This window comes from Protopterus annectens, chromosome 7.part0, assembly GCF_019279795.1.
Source record: "Protopterus annectens isolate FY-2018-M chromosome 7.part0, PAN1.0, whole genome shotgun sequence".
Classification (NCBI taxonomy): Eukaryota; Metazoa; Chordata; order Ceratodontiformes; family Protopteridae; genus Protopterus; species Protopterus annectens.
The window spans coordinates 1,101,236,548-1,101,251,927 of record NC_056739.1 but is presented as its reverse complement, the minus strand read 5'-3'; positions in this window follow the sequence as shown (position 1 = coordinate 1,101,251,927).

Sequence of the window (15,380 nt, the reverse complement as noted above, 5' to 3'; positions counted from 1 at the left end):
ATTTAAATGTGAATGCAGACATACAAAAACAGTACTGGCAGAGGGAGATGGCATGGTACAGGAATCATACAAGGATAGGACTGGCAGAGAGGGATGGCATTGTATGGGAATCATACAAGGATAGTACTGGCAGAGAGGGATAGCACTGTATGGGAATCATGCAAGGATAGTACTGGAAGAGAGGGATGACACTGTATCGGAATCATACAAGGATAGTAATGGCAGAGAGGGATGGTACTGTATGGGAATCATACTAGGGTAGTACTGGCAGAGAGGGATGGCATTGTATGGGAATCATACAAGGATTGTACTGGCAGAGAGGGATAGCACTGTATGGAAATCATACAAGGATAGTACTGGCAGAGGGGGATGGCACTGTATGGGAATCAAATTGGTAAACGTTTCACAGCAGGTTAATCCAGAGGAGAACCCAAATGAACACAGAGGAGTCTTCCACAGATAAAGCACTGGTTTATTAAAACAACAAAGGATTAAGCATTTTCGTTTAATAAAACTTCTTCAGAATCATTAACCATCTCAAACCACCATCCTTAAATACTTCCCCAAAGAAAAACCTAATAATATATAAATGTGCAACTCTTTACTTAAAACAATACACTTCAATTGTTCTATTCAAAACTTTTTTTTTTCTTCAATTATAACACATAACTGAATTCAAACAAATACATGATATATTTTAAACCATATTACAAACTAAACAATATAAGATTTTTAAGTGTCAGAATGCTAGATTTAGAGAGGCCTTCATTCAGTCCAGGAGGGGTGGTGGCATTCAATCTTATTTGCCACCGTAACTGTCTCTCTTCCAAAATATCTTCCCACAGTCCCCCCTGTGGTCTCTCACTACACTTATTAAAAAAAAAAAAAAAAAAAACTGGGGTCCCTAAATGTCATAATGTGTTTAGCTAGAGCATTTATATGAACTCCCTTCCTAATGTCCAGGAGGTGATCTTATAAATGTTCTTTAAATTTTCTTTTAGTTTTTCCCACATAAAACTGTTCACTTTTTTGACACAGGGCCACATAAACAACACCTGCAGAGTTACAATTAGTGTTGGCCTTAGACTGTACATACATGTTATTGACCCAAATGTGGTCCCCCTCTATTATGACTCTACATTGAGCACAATTACCACACTTGTAGGTCCCCCATTTTTTTATTACTGCCCTGTGAATGTATTGTCACATGTTCAAAGTACTTCTTTAAAGTTTTACCTCTTCCAAATACAATTGGGGGTAACTCACTAAATAATGTGGTTGTTTCCTTAAAGTGTGAAAAAATATTCCAATATCAATATATGATTATATCAATATATAAGATGTTCTTAATTTCCATGGCTTCATTACAAAAATCTGTAATAAAAGTTCCTTTCATGTTTTGTATTCTTTTGGGGTTCCCCACAATAATATCACCTATTGGGACAGTATAATTAATGAGTGGTACTATCTCTCCTTTCTCCCTTTTCTCTTTTATATTCAAAAACACCTCTTTAATCATTTCTCGGGGGTACCCCTATGAACAAACATATTATATAACACCTCACATTCCCTTAAAAAGTCCTCACTTGTGGAGATCAAGCGGGCTAATCAAATATGCTGACCACTGACTACATGGAAATCTTTTTTTCATATTAGGCCAGTTGTATATACTGTATATAGTTATTCATTTAAACTTACATTAGACTGTTTGTAATATACACATGTTTAAATTTAAAAAAAATATTTAAACAAAAAGTTCAAGTATGTGTTCAAAAGGTTTTCCAGTTCTTGCCATGTTATTTTTTTATGAGTAATTTTATGAGTTCTGTAACAAATGGTTTGCAGTTCTTTTTTTACAAACAACTTTTGCTAAATTAATAAAATCTTTAAACATCAAATCTTGTTTATTTTTCCAGTTCAAAGTAATAACTTTTCTGGCAAATGCAAGAATTGACCAGAGTAACTGAAGCTGAGATTTAGGTATTACATTAGGTATAGTGGCATAAAATAGGATTAGTGAGTTAGAAACATGACAGTTATCAGACCATAAAGCATTTACAAAATATCTGAAGTCTTTCCAGTATTGAACAACATTTCTATATTCAATGAACATGTGAACCCAGCTGGCCTCTAGTAATTCATCACATTTCCAACATTTACTTTCACTGTTTTTGAGTATAAGATTTATTTTATGTGGAGTATAGAAACTCCTGTTCATAAATTTCCATGTATACAATCTCCAATATAATGAAGAAGAGGAACCATACGTAGAATTCAATAACATTTTTTTGGATTCATCAGATATTTGAGGAACCATACGTAGAATTCAATAACATTTTTTTGGATTCATCAGATATTTGTTTTCCATTAATCTTTACATAGTAATTCCAAAAATCTGAATCAAACTTTAGAGTGTTTTCTCTTAGTCTCTTATAGATAGGTGAGATACTTAAGTTTTGATTATCTGTCTTTTCAAGACACCTAATAAAAAGTTGAATCAAACTAGGTATAGATTCAGTCTCTATGTTGATTGATACTCTCATTTTGTTTTCTATAAACTGCCATAATGAGTGTATAAACAACCAACTGTCTTGACTATTGTCAAAACTACATAAAAGAGAGTTTAGTGGTTTAATACTCTTATTTTCAATAAACTGATGCCAGAATATCAAGTTATTTTCCTTTAATTTTTGCATCACATTGATGTTGAAAGAATCTAGGCAATCAGGGGAGTATGATATAGGGAATATAAGAAATAGACATTGTTTAATGTTGTAATTACAATCAATTATATGTTTAAAGTTATTAAATATTTGATTAATGTCATAAGAAAAATGATCAAAATTCTTATTAAATGAACAAATTTCACGTAAAAGCCAATGAACTCTACTTATTCCATATTGTTCCATAAACTGATTTTCTATAGTTCTGACATCAGTTATATGAATCTCATGTATTGTTTTCCAGCCAGATATATAGGTAGGTGTGATCCAATGTAATATTACATTAAGTATACCTGATTTGGAATAAAGATCTAAGCTAGGGAGTGCTATTCCACTACTATTCCAAGCTCTAATGTGCTATTTATATGCAATCTTAGGTTTTAAGGGGAACCATAAAAATGTAAGTAGCATGGATTCTAATTTTTAAATAAGTTTTTGGGAGGGGTAGTATCAATGACTGTATATAGAATAAAATTTTAGGTAAAATTATCATTTTAATTAAAGAGAGCCTATCCTCCACTGTGAAGAACATTTTATTCCATATTTTGATTAGTTCACTAATGGTGGTTATTAAATTATTGTAGTTTAGTTTAACAGACTCTTTCCATGTACTCTTTATACTGACACCCAAATATTCTAATACATCATTCTCCCAATTAAACAGTCTGGTCTTTCTCTTAGGTTTTTGTTGATCTTTTTGTTAATTAGTAATGTTTTGGATTTGTTATGATTAAATTTAAACCCTGAAATTCTTTCAAACTTGCTTATTTATAACATCATGCAAAGAACCATCAATATCACCCAACATTAACAACATATCCTCAGCAAATAATTGTATCTTAGGGCAATAGTCATTAATTTGAAAGTCTTTTATATTTTGCTTGTTTCTGATATATGTAGCAAAAGGTTCCATTGAAAGAGCAAATAGTAATGGTGACAAAGAACAACCTTGTATAATTCCCTTGAGGATTTCTAGTGGTGAGGATAGACATGATCCAGTTTTCACATAGGTTTGTGCCCCACTATAAATGTTCATTAATAAGTTGACAAAATCTAAGGAGAATTCAAAACCAATCTGAATTCTTTGTAGATAAGACCAACCAATAGAATCAAAAGCCTTTTCTATGTCTAGGCTGATAATAGGTTTTTTGTATTTGCATGCTATGTCTATTAATGATAATAATTTGCTAATGTTCTCTTCCACTTTTCTATGAAGAATGAAATCTGTCTGATCATTATGTATTAGATTAGGTAATATTTTCTTTAGCCTATTAGCTAATATTGTCATGAAAATTTTATAATTCGTGTTTAGTAATGAAATTGGCCTATATGAATCACAAGATTTGGGGTCCTTACCTTGTTTTAATATGGGGGAGATAATTGAGTATTTCCACGATGGGGGGGGTTATACATTTTTGCTTAACCATAGTAAAGGCACTCATCATTTTCTTTATTATATATTTAGGAAAAATCTTATATAGTTCAGGAATTATTCCATCCAGTCCTGGAGCTTTATTATCTTTTAATTTTTTTATTTGCTGTTTCACTTCTGTTAGTGTTATTTGTTTATTTAATATGTTATTTTGTTGCATTGACACCTAAATAGTTATATTTTCTTGAATAAAAGTATTTATTACATTATCTGTCTCCAAAAGTGGTATGTTATTATTTATATCTTTATAGTAGTTTTTGAACACTTCTGATATCCCCATTAAGTTAGATATACTCTTAACTGAACCATCACTTTTATATTTAATCTCATTAATAATATTTTGATTGTTTAGTTTTTTTGGATCTTACCGCTATTTTACGTAGATATTTGGGATTTACAGCATAAAATTGTAATTTCACTTTTTCCAGGTTTATGGCTACCTTATGATTCAGACCTTCTAAGTATTTTTGATTTAACTTAGTAATTTCATTATGTGCTACTTTGTTCATAGATTCATAGGTATACAGATTCATAGGTAGGTACTAGGCTATCGGCCCTAGGGCCTATACAAGCCTAGCCAAAAAGGTATCATGGCTTTCGTCACCCAAGAAAATTATTTTTCTGTGTCCCTGTCGAGCAGAGCCACAGAGGTAATCACCAGGGTGAATTTCCTATTTCCCATCCAACCATCAAGATTTTTCTTGAAGAGTACTAATAAGGAGCTTTGTTTAATATAGATAGGTAGTTTGTTCCAGAGTATGGGAAGTCTCTGGGACAGGAATTTATCTGTCAAGCATGTTCTGTTTATTGTGGTGACAAGGTTTAGGTCCCTGGAGCATGTAGCTTGGAGGGATTGGGATTTCTTTAAGGGGAGCATGTCCAACAGCTCTGGGTTGAACATAGCTTTGTATGTTAGGCAAAGATTGCCTCTGAGTAGGCGATATGCGATGGAGTAAAGCTGGAGTTTTTTGAGATGGTCTGCGTAGGGCATCTGTTTGAAGCCAGTAATCCTCTTTGTGAGGTATTTCTGCAGCCTTTCCAGTTGTTGTAGGTGTCTTGTGAGGTACATACCAAAAGGGGAATTTTACTCTATAATGGGTCTAATGAATGAGGAGTAGAGGGAAACAATTACCTCTTTTTTTTCCTGGATGAGAAACCTTTTGTGATGAGGTGTGCCTCATAGAAGGATTTCCTGACTACTGTGGTGATGTGATTATCAAAGGAGAGACTACTGTCCACCTGTGTCCCAAGGTCTCTTATCACACTTTCTGTGTTAAGTAGACTACCAACTATGTGGTAGCTCATGGGTAAAGAGTTTTTACCAAAGGGGATGACAATGCACTTTTTGACATTGAGCTTGAGGTCATGGCTTAGACACCAGGCATCTGTCTCAGTGAGGTCCTTTTGTAGGATGTCCACATCATTAGGAGTTTCAGTTATGGCTCCTAGTTTGCAGTCATCTGCGAGCTTCATTAGCCAAAGACCTTCTGTTTTAGTCTAAACTTCAAAAAAGTAGATACCAAACAGGAGAGGACCCAGGACAGAACCCTGCGGTACTACACTTGTCACTGGTCTGAAGTCGGATTTGGAGTCTGCTACTTTCACAGTTTGGGTTCTGTCAGTGAGCTAGTTGACAACCCATCTTGTGACATAGGGATTTATACCTAGTTTAGTGAGTTTATCTATAATTCCAGAGTGGGGGGTGGTGTCAAAAGCCTTGGCGAGATCTAGATAGGCTGTCTGAACCACCTTACCCTCATCTACGGCTTTGGTGACTGCTTCAAAGAAGTCAATCAGGTTTAGGAGACATGATCTGCCTTTTACAAATCCAAATTGGGTGTGGTCCAGAGTTTGGAGATTACCAATGTCTTTGTTTATAAGTTCCATGATGATACGTTCCATGGCCTTGTAGACCAGGCTAGTTAGGCTAATGGGGCAGTAGTTCCTGGGGCCTGTGGTGGCTCCCCCTTTGTGGAGTGGGATAACCATCACTGTGCACCATTCAGTGGGCACAAAGCCTAAGGTGAGGATATGATTGAACATGGTGCTTTGGTGGGGCTCCAGTTCGTTCTGTAGTTCATGTAGAATGCAGCCTGGGATGTTTTCAGGTGCTACGGATGCTGTGTTCTTGGCTTTGGAGAGTGTAGTTTTTATCTGTGCAGCTGTGATTACAGGAACTTTGCATTCTTCTGGTATAGAGGTGGGCCCTTTAGGGAGTGAGGGGGGGTAAAGTCAGCACTGAACCTATCTGCCAGGATGTTGGCAATATCAGTTGGTTCTGTATATTTAGTGCCATTGTGCTGTAACTCAGAGCAGATGTGAGTGTTGCCGTTGAGATTCTAGACATAGCTATAGAATGCTTTGTGGTTGTCTTTAGAATCAGTGGCAGTTTTGTTTTCATAATTAGATTTGGAGGATTTTATGAGGGATCTCAACTTCTTACTGAGGCTGACCAGTGAGTTCTTCCAGTCATGGGATTTTACACTTTTTTTGAAACAGTTTCTTTCTTCTGCTGTAGAGTTTGTTTATGGCAAGGGACCACCAGATTGGCTTCCTTTTTTTGGAGGATAGCATCTTGGTTCTGTTAGGGATAGCATGATCCATGCACTCGTGTAAGTGCTTATAAAGTGCATTTGTGTAGGATTCAGCAGTCGTACCTCTATTGTCCGTCTGCATGGGTGTCGTGAAGTTTGCCACTTCTGTCTTAAGAAGTGTGAAGTTGGCTTTGGAGAAATTTTTTACAGTGGTTTCCCTAATGGGGGTGGGGGCAGGATGGGGATGTCTAGGCTGATTAGCTTGTGGTTGTATCTGCCAAACGAGGAATTGACCTCTGGTGTGGAACAATGGTCACCCATGTTGGTAATGACAGGTCTAGGATATTGCTGCCCCTGGTGGGGGTGTGGATAAATTGATCCAAATCACTGGAATTTATGAATTCCAGAAAACGTTGAGCAAAAGAGTTGGTACATGAGTAGTTTTCCCAGTTAATGGTGGGGTAGTTGAAATCGCCCATTATTAGGGTGGTGGGTTTTACCCTAATATTTTCCAGTGTATCAAGAAATGAGGAGTGGGGATCCTGGGGCATGGTGGGGTATCTGTAGCAAGTTACAATTTGGATTGTGGTCTTGCCCAGAGTTAGTTGCACTTGGATAATCTTGGATGCATTATGCTGAACAACTAGCCTGTAGGTGTGGATATCCTTAATGAATATAGACACGCCTCCACTTTTAGTGTTTTGGTCTGGGTTAGGTGGCTGAACGGTGTGGTATGAATTATAACCTGGTAATGCAGGGGTGATCTCTGGAGCCTTGAACCAGGTCTCTGTCACTGCACAGATGTTGATGTTCTCCATTTTAAGGAGTGCCTCGAGTGAATGCATTTTAAGGTTTAAACTTCTAGCACTGAGTAGCATTACCCTCAGATTTTGCTTGCTTGTACCTGTTATGGTGGTGAATTTGTCATTTGAACCTTGCCTAAAAAAAGACACTATAGGGGTGGCCAGAGCCTTAGCCAGTATCCGGAATCCCAAGGGCGACAGGTGTAGGCCATCTCTGGCAAAGCATCGTGGTCTGTCAATCATGTCATCCCAGGCAGACAGATACTGGATCCCCTTAGAATGACACCAGAAGCTTAGCCAATTGTTGAAGTCAATCATTTTGTCCTTGTACTGTGGTATCATTCTGGGTGATGGCAGGATGCTACTCAGGACTAGGGTCATACCTGCCTGGGCTACAAGATTGGAGAGCTCCTCCATGTCTGTTTTCATGTAGTCCAGGGAGGTATGTCTCAGGTCATTCACACCAACATGGACAATGACAGAGTTATATTTGTACTTGTTGTCGAGTGATCTGAGTGCGTTCATTATGTGGTGGATCCTGGCACCCGACAGGCAGCTGACAGTAACTTTCTCCTTGTTTAGCCTGGTGGGTGGAACATCAGTGTGCCTGACTATAGAGTCATCTATGACTAGAGTGCTGGGTACTTTGTTATGCCTTATGGGCTGTGGTTGACTGGCACACTGAGTTTGTGGGCTATGTGTCATTTGGGTCATGTTGGGGGGTGGAGGTTGCATGCATTTCTGCTTTGGTGGTCTCTGTTGCTTGAGCAGATTTTTATTGAAAGCCTTGGCAAATGTAATTGTGTGTTTTGTGTTGCTATGTGTGTGTTTTGGTGCTGTAGGTTTTGAGGGACTATGTGATGAATGTGGTGTAGTGCAAGTGTTTACCTTCTCCTCTTGACTGTCTAGTCCAGTCTTGGGTGAAGAGAGCTTTGCTTCCAGTTTGGCTATATAAGTGCATCTCTCACAGGTTGTAGTGTTGGGTGGTAGGAGGAGAGGCTGCCTGTGTACATGCAGCAATTCCTGCATTGCCCCAAGATGCTCAGATTCATCAGGTAGACAGGAGAAAACACCAGGAGCTGACCCTTAGACATGCCTGGATAGGTGCTTATTTATTAAGTACTAAAAACTGTTTTCCTCTAGATAAGTGAGGAAAGTTGAGTGCTGTAGTAATTTGTAGCTTATTTAGTGCTTGCAACAAGTTCTGAACAAGTGCTGAGCTCAAAGAAACAGATTTGACTGCTAAAACTAAAAAAGTATCTACTTCTAAGGTAAAATTTGAAGAGCAGACTTTATGGCGCCAGAAATGGTTTAACCCTAGCTAAGCGGTGGTGCATAAAGTGTATTTGGTTTTGCATCCATTTTTATCTTGCCTATGTTTTTTTGTAAGTCTAAAAGTTCTTTGTTCCTCTTTCTCCTTTTTTTAAGGTATCAAGATTTTATTCTACTATATATATAAACTTTAAAGGTGTCCCATAGTACAGTATCAGTCACTTCACCATTATCATTTGCTTCCATAAACATGTCCATTTCTTTCATTATCCATTCCCTAAAGTCATTTAACTTAGTTATGTAAGCAGGAATTCTCTGTAGAAATCTTAACTCATATGCATTTGTAGTTAATGTAAAGTTTATAGCATTACGGTCCGAAAGTGGACAAGTCATTATAGATACTTCACTTATTTTAGAGTATATATTATTTGATACAAAGACCTTATCAATGTTTGTTTGTGTACCAAACCGATATGAATAGTGAGTATAGAATAAGGAATAATGTTCTCTCAGACCATGTATATCTTTAAGGTTCATCTGGTTTGTAAAGTCGTTTAACTTCTTGGCTTGACATGTTAGTTTTATTTTACCATTTTTCGAAATATCATTGCCTGATAATAGGGAGTTAAAATCACCTGTTGCTATAATTTCCCCTTTTGCATTTAAAATAATCAGGTCCAGATATTTGTCAACATATTTAGTACTCAGTCCTGGTATCCAGTATGTATTAATCAAAGTATAATACTTCCTATTGATTTCCAGAATAACCATGCTTAACATCCCATCTTTATCTGAAATTGTGTCTATAATTCTTGGCATAGTATAAATATTTTTCTATAGAATAAGAGTGCCCCTTCTCTTGGTCTTAAAACATGAATCAGCCAGAATGATACAGCCATCGAATGAGTGTTTTTGTAGATCTTTTTTAATAGATGGGTTTCCTGTAAAAAGATGATCTGGGCTTTATGCATTTTGATATATTTAAGCAAACCAGCTCTTTTGACATTATTGTTCAAACCATTAATATTTAATGATAAACATTTATAAGCCATTGACTATAATGTGTATGTTATTACTAACTGAAAGACCTTTCTTCTGTGTTGACTTGAAATCTACGGAAAACTTACTTATCATGGACGCATAACGTGTATTAAGCACTATTTTCAAAAATCCAAAACTATTTCTAAACACATACATGAAATATAAAGTTTCTGGTTTGGTTAAAAACTTAACTAAGCCATCTATCTACCACCTTTCCAATACCAAACGACACAAATTATCCATCTCTGCTTAGAATATAATATACAAACAAAAAAGAAAAGCATTATGAAAGCAAATAAAAAAATCTGAATCCATGAAATATACATTAGAATGAGAGTGTCCAATATATCTGAAGCTATATGAATATGTCACATATGATAATAGCACCTCTAATACATAGATATGTCAGAAATACACATCAGATCAAAGTATGTATAAACATTAGACGTTGATTGTTAAGAAGATTGTTATTATTTCCAAGACTTTTCAAGAAACATCAGATAATTTAACCATTTGTCAGTCATTTATCTAACATTTTTCATGTAAGATATATATATATATATATATATATATATATATATATATATATATATATATATATATATATATGTAGCTCTACTTCAAAACCCTGACACACCAAAACACAGACGATGAGAACATCGAGACCGGAAGATCGACAACTGAGATGACCGACAGTTTAAAAGCACAGAACTTCACATGCCCGACAAACCACAATCCCCACAATGAACAACACAAAACAAATACCTTTTCCGAAAAACACACACACAACACAAGCACACCAAATACCTTACAAGCCTACACTAAACCTTACATACACAACTATCTATGAACTAACCTTAACCCAAACCCTAACCCTAAGGTCCGTCACTATCGCACACTCACCTAACCCGCGCCCTAACCCTAACTCACTTAATCCGCCCCTAACCCTAAAGTCTGTCACTATCGCACACTTACCTTACCCACACCCTAACCCTAACACACTTAACCCGCCCTAACCCTAAAGTCTGTCACTATCGCACACTTACTTTAACATGTCAGTGTTCCCAGCATCAGGCTTTTAAACTGTTGGTGTTCTCGTTGTCGGTGTTTTGGAGTGTTGGTGTTTTCATGTAGACCCATATATATATATATATATATATATATATATATATATATATATATATATATATAAAATACTTATTACAACATAACTATTATATTTTGCAATTATACACACATTACTCATATGCATTAACAATATCTATGTTGACGTCTTTCATCAGGAAGGGGGAGAGAGAGCGAGAGAGAGAGAGAAAAAAATAAGGGGGCCTCACAACCCTCTGTTTAGTTACTAAAGGTTTAGTTATATAACATAAGTCTGATGTTAATATGCATAATGAGTTTTCTAATGCAGCTCCTAGCTCACTTGATGTCATTTAGTTACTAATAGTGTCATTGAATCTGCAGAATGTATGCATCTATAAGAGAACATAGGCATTTTCAAAGGAGTTAAACACTTTTATCAGAACTAATTATTTACCATTTAAAGTATCTAGTGAAGGATAACAGAATTTCAAGAGAAAATAATTCTAAGTACAACCATTTAACAAGTTCAAAAGGTCAAATGATCTCATCACTGTTGTTTACTCAAGCTGCAGCTTCATAAACTTGTTAAAAAGTATCTAAATAGGCTCATGCACAACAGAAGTTGTCTCTAGTGAAGAAAAAAGCATTTTCGGTGGGAAATTCAGATCTTGAAGCTTTTAGAGTTTACATAAAGCAAAAAAAAACACTCAACTTGCCTTTTCAGTGCATGTCATCAATCTCCACAATGAGAACAGTCACACAGATCACCAGTTTCCTCACAAAACATCAACATCATGAAAAAAATTAACCCTTTCATATAAAAACAGCTATTTAGAAGTAACAACAGCTGCATCAAATCAGAAATCATATTACAACATTTCAATCATTTATCCACCAGTTAACCAGGCCAGAGAGAGGGGGGAAAGGAACCTAGTGTGTATATGTATATGTATATATATATATATATATATATATATATATATATATATATATACATATATATATATATATATATATATATATATATATATATATATATATATATGGATTCACTTTAGAAGCTCGAAATACTGAAATATCGAAATTCAGTATTTCAAGTCCATAAAGTGGAATCCTGAAAAGAACGAAAATTCAGAAGCGGGAAATTCAAAATCTCGCATACCGGAGATTTTGAATTAGTGCTTCTGCTGTACACAAACACACACCTTCCTCCTCACACACAAGCACAAGCTCTGTCCTACATAAAAGCAGGGGGGCAAGCCACCCAGTGCCTCCCATACCTCGCTACTTAAATACTCTAACTCTGAGGTCACACTACATACAAAAACACACAAAACACCACAACACAAGCTACCTTCTCCTCACACACACACATCACAGCAACAAAACACACTAACACACACCACAGCCCCTACCCAAAACCCTTAACACATAAACACTTACCTGAATCCATGACCACAGCAAAACACCAGAAGCGCTAATTCAAAATCTCCGGTATGCGAGGTTTTGAATTTTGCTCTTCTGAGTTTTCGTTCTTTTCAGGATTCTACTTTATGGGTGCGAAATACTGAATTTCGATATTTCAATATTTCCAGCTTCTAAAGTGAATCCATATATATATATATATATATATATATATATATATATATATATATATAAACTTGTATTTAGCTATCTATAAATGTACTGTATTAATGTTTAAATGTATCTAAACAAAGAGTCTAAAACACCTAGTTAGAAACACTAATCAGAAACACCTTGTTACTCCACCACTGACCCACTAGAAAAAATGCACTTTGGTATTAAGTTAAATTATACTATTACTGAAGAATTAGAAGACATACATCATTTGTAGTTATTTAAAAGGGAAAAGTATACAAAGTATTTATAATGGGGAAAAGAGAGAAAAGGAACATTGGTAACAAAACAGAATAGGAAGAAAGAAGAGAGAGATAATGTTATTTAAATACTTAGTACTATATATAATTAGAAGAAGTAGCTATAGAAAGGAAAAGAGAAAGTTAATAATAAAAATGATTCACATTACCTTGCAACATAGTGACTTTCCAGAATCAAATATATTATGATTCATAAAACAAAGCATTTAAAATTAGAAAGAATGTATTAATTTGTCCTTTAGTTTCTTGGTTTTGTTTGCTCCTTTTTCATAGACCATCCATTTTTTGTTGCCTGTCTCTTCAAACACTGGGATGACCATTCCATTTCTTCTATGCCCAACAGTATTTTCTTCTTTTGGATAAATTCTACTGCTTCTTGTAGGGAATCAAAGATCTTCACTCCTTCTGACAAGGTGATTTTATTCTTGTAGGAAAAAGAATTTGAGCTTTAATGTTGGATTTTTTCAAGGACTTAATTAGAGGAACACACTCCTTTCTTCTGGATATGACTGTAGAGGTGTAGTCATTGTAAAAACGAATAACTTTTTCACCCATCTTGATAGGGGAATTAGTCCAAGCTGATTTCAGCACGAAGTCCTTGTCTTGCGAGGAAAGAAATCTAATTATTATATATATAGGTAAGCAGTCTGATAAAAAGTATATATAAAGTTAGAAAGCTTGTGAGGAAACTATTACTCTATTGTTTTGTTTTACTTGTATCACTTGTCTGTGTACTTAATAAAGGATTTTCGCCTGGAAACAGACTGCCTACCCTGCTTGGATTACTTTCGAATACTTAGTAATTTTGTACAATATTTCAAATTATATATTTTTTATTATTTTTTTGACTTAGGACGAGTTCAAGTTCATTACTTCTACTACCATTATCTGATCTGATTAATATACAGTAATTAACTAGAGATATATGGACTGAAAATCTTCCACACAGAGAAGTTTCATACACTAAAAGTGAATAAAACAATACATGCATTTATGCACAGTCCTAAAAAAGTATGCAGAGGACCATGGACCAAAAACAGACTAGGGGCCAAGGTACACATAATCCATCAATGAATGTATGCATTTTCAGTGAATGTGAGTTTAGTTGTATTTTCAATGAATGTGAGCTTCAATGATAGAGAAGTTTATTGTTGCCGATGCTAATTCTGTTTTCAGTGTGCAACTGTTTTGTTTAGTAAACTGGGCATCAGTGTTTGTGCTATAAAATGTGAAAGTAGTTTTAGTAACACAACAGGTAATTATTAACTAGATTATTAATATGAATATACATACCTTTAATTTAGAAGGCTGTAGGTTCTACTCACACATTATGTAGATGGATTGCTGACACTGCAATGTACTTTAAGGGGGGTGCTGCACTCCTGAGTGCATTGTTCTTCAGATGAGATGATAAACTAAGGCCCCATCTGCCTTCTTTTATCACAGATGTTGTGAGGTTTATAGCCACCTGAGCTATTGAAAAGAGTAGGAGATGTTCTCCAGTGCCCTGGCCAAATTTCCCCTAGTAGTATAAACACCAACAAGGGCCTCCGCTGAAAAGAATCTACTATCCTCTTGGGATTAACCTGTTCAACAAAGAATAAATAAATTTAATCCACATCTCTATCTTCATTTCAGAAGAAAAGCAAAAAGTATGGATGCTGACAGTTTTGAACAGTGTTTATAGTAATTGGTGGGGGGGGCAAGTGATGGGACACCAGAATGGCAGCCAGGGGGTCAATTACCCTGCCTGGGGCCTCATTTGACAATGATCTGGCACTGTAAGTTATTACTTTCTAATCCTGGTAATGTAAAACCATATATTAAGGGTAGCAGTAGGTGTGAGGATGTCTGTAGATGAATTAATTTGCTTTGCTGTTTGCCATTTGCTGTTGTCACAGTGCCCTAAAGAATATTATAGAATGAATGGGCAGTTGGCGAAATTAACATAGATTCCAACAGAAGGGCTTGATGGGCAACAGGCATGTGGGGCAGAAATTGCCTAGAAGAAAGGAATAATTTCAGTTTATCTTGTAACTAAGGGCATTGGCATACTATACAGGTTAGACTGTCTTTATTTACCCTTAAATTCTGTTTCAGTTTAGAACAGTTTAAAATCTGACCTCTGTGCAGCTGATATTGAATTCACAGGACTTGTAATTGCGGGTAGATTGCTGCTTACCTGTGTGCATCGGAGAAATCATCTCTGTAGCAAAGTTGTTTTCACAGCTGTGTTTTTTGTACATATGTCCTAAAATATTTTTTAATTCAGTTTTGTGTTAGCAGTGGAAGGCTGACCTGCTGTTTCTAGCAGTCAGACTTTTGCTTTAGACAAGTGGGCATATGTAAAGTAATATTATGCTTTAGAAAAACAGTTCCTTTGGAGTTAAAATAACATATCATATTCTAAGTTAGATGGGAAGGTGAGACTTAGAATCTTTAATTCCAGGCCTTCAGTAATTCAAATTTATTATTATTGTTTTTTTTTTTAATTGAAAATAGTGATCTTTTGAATGCTGCAAGGGAAGTAAATACAGATACTTACCATGCACTTAATCATCTCTTTGCTTGAATATTTTATTTTTTAATAG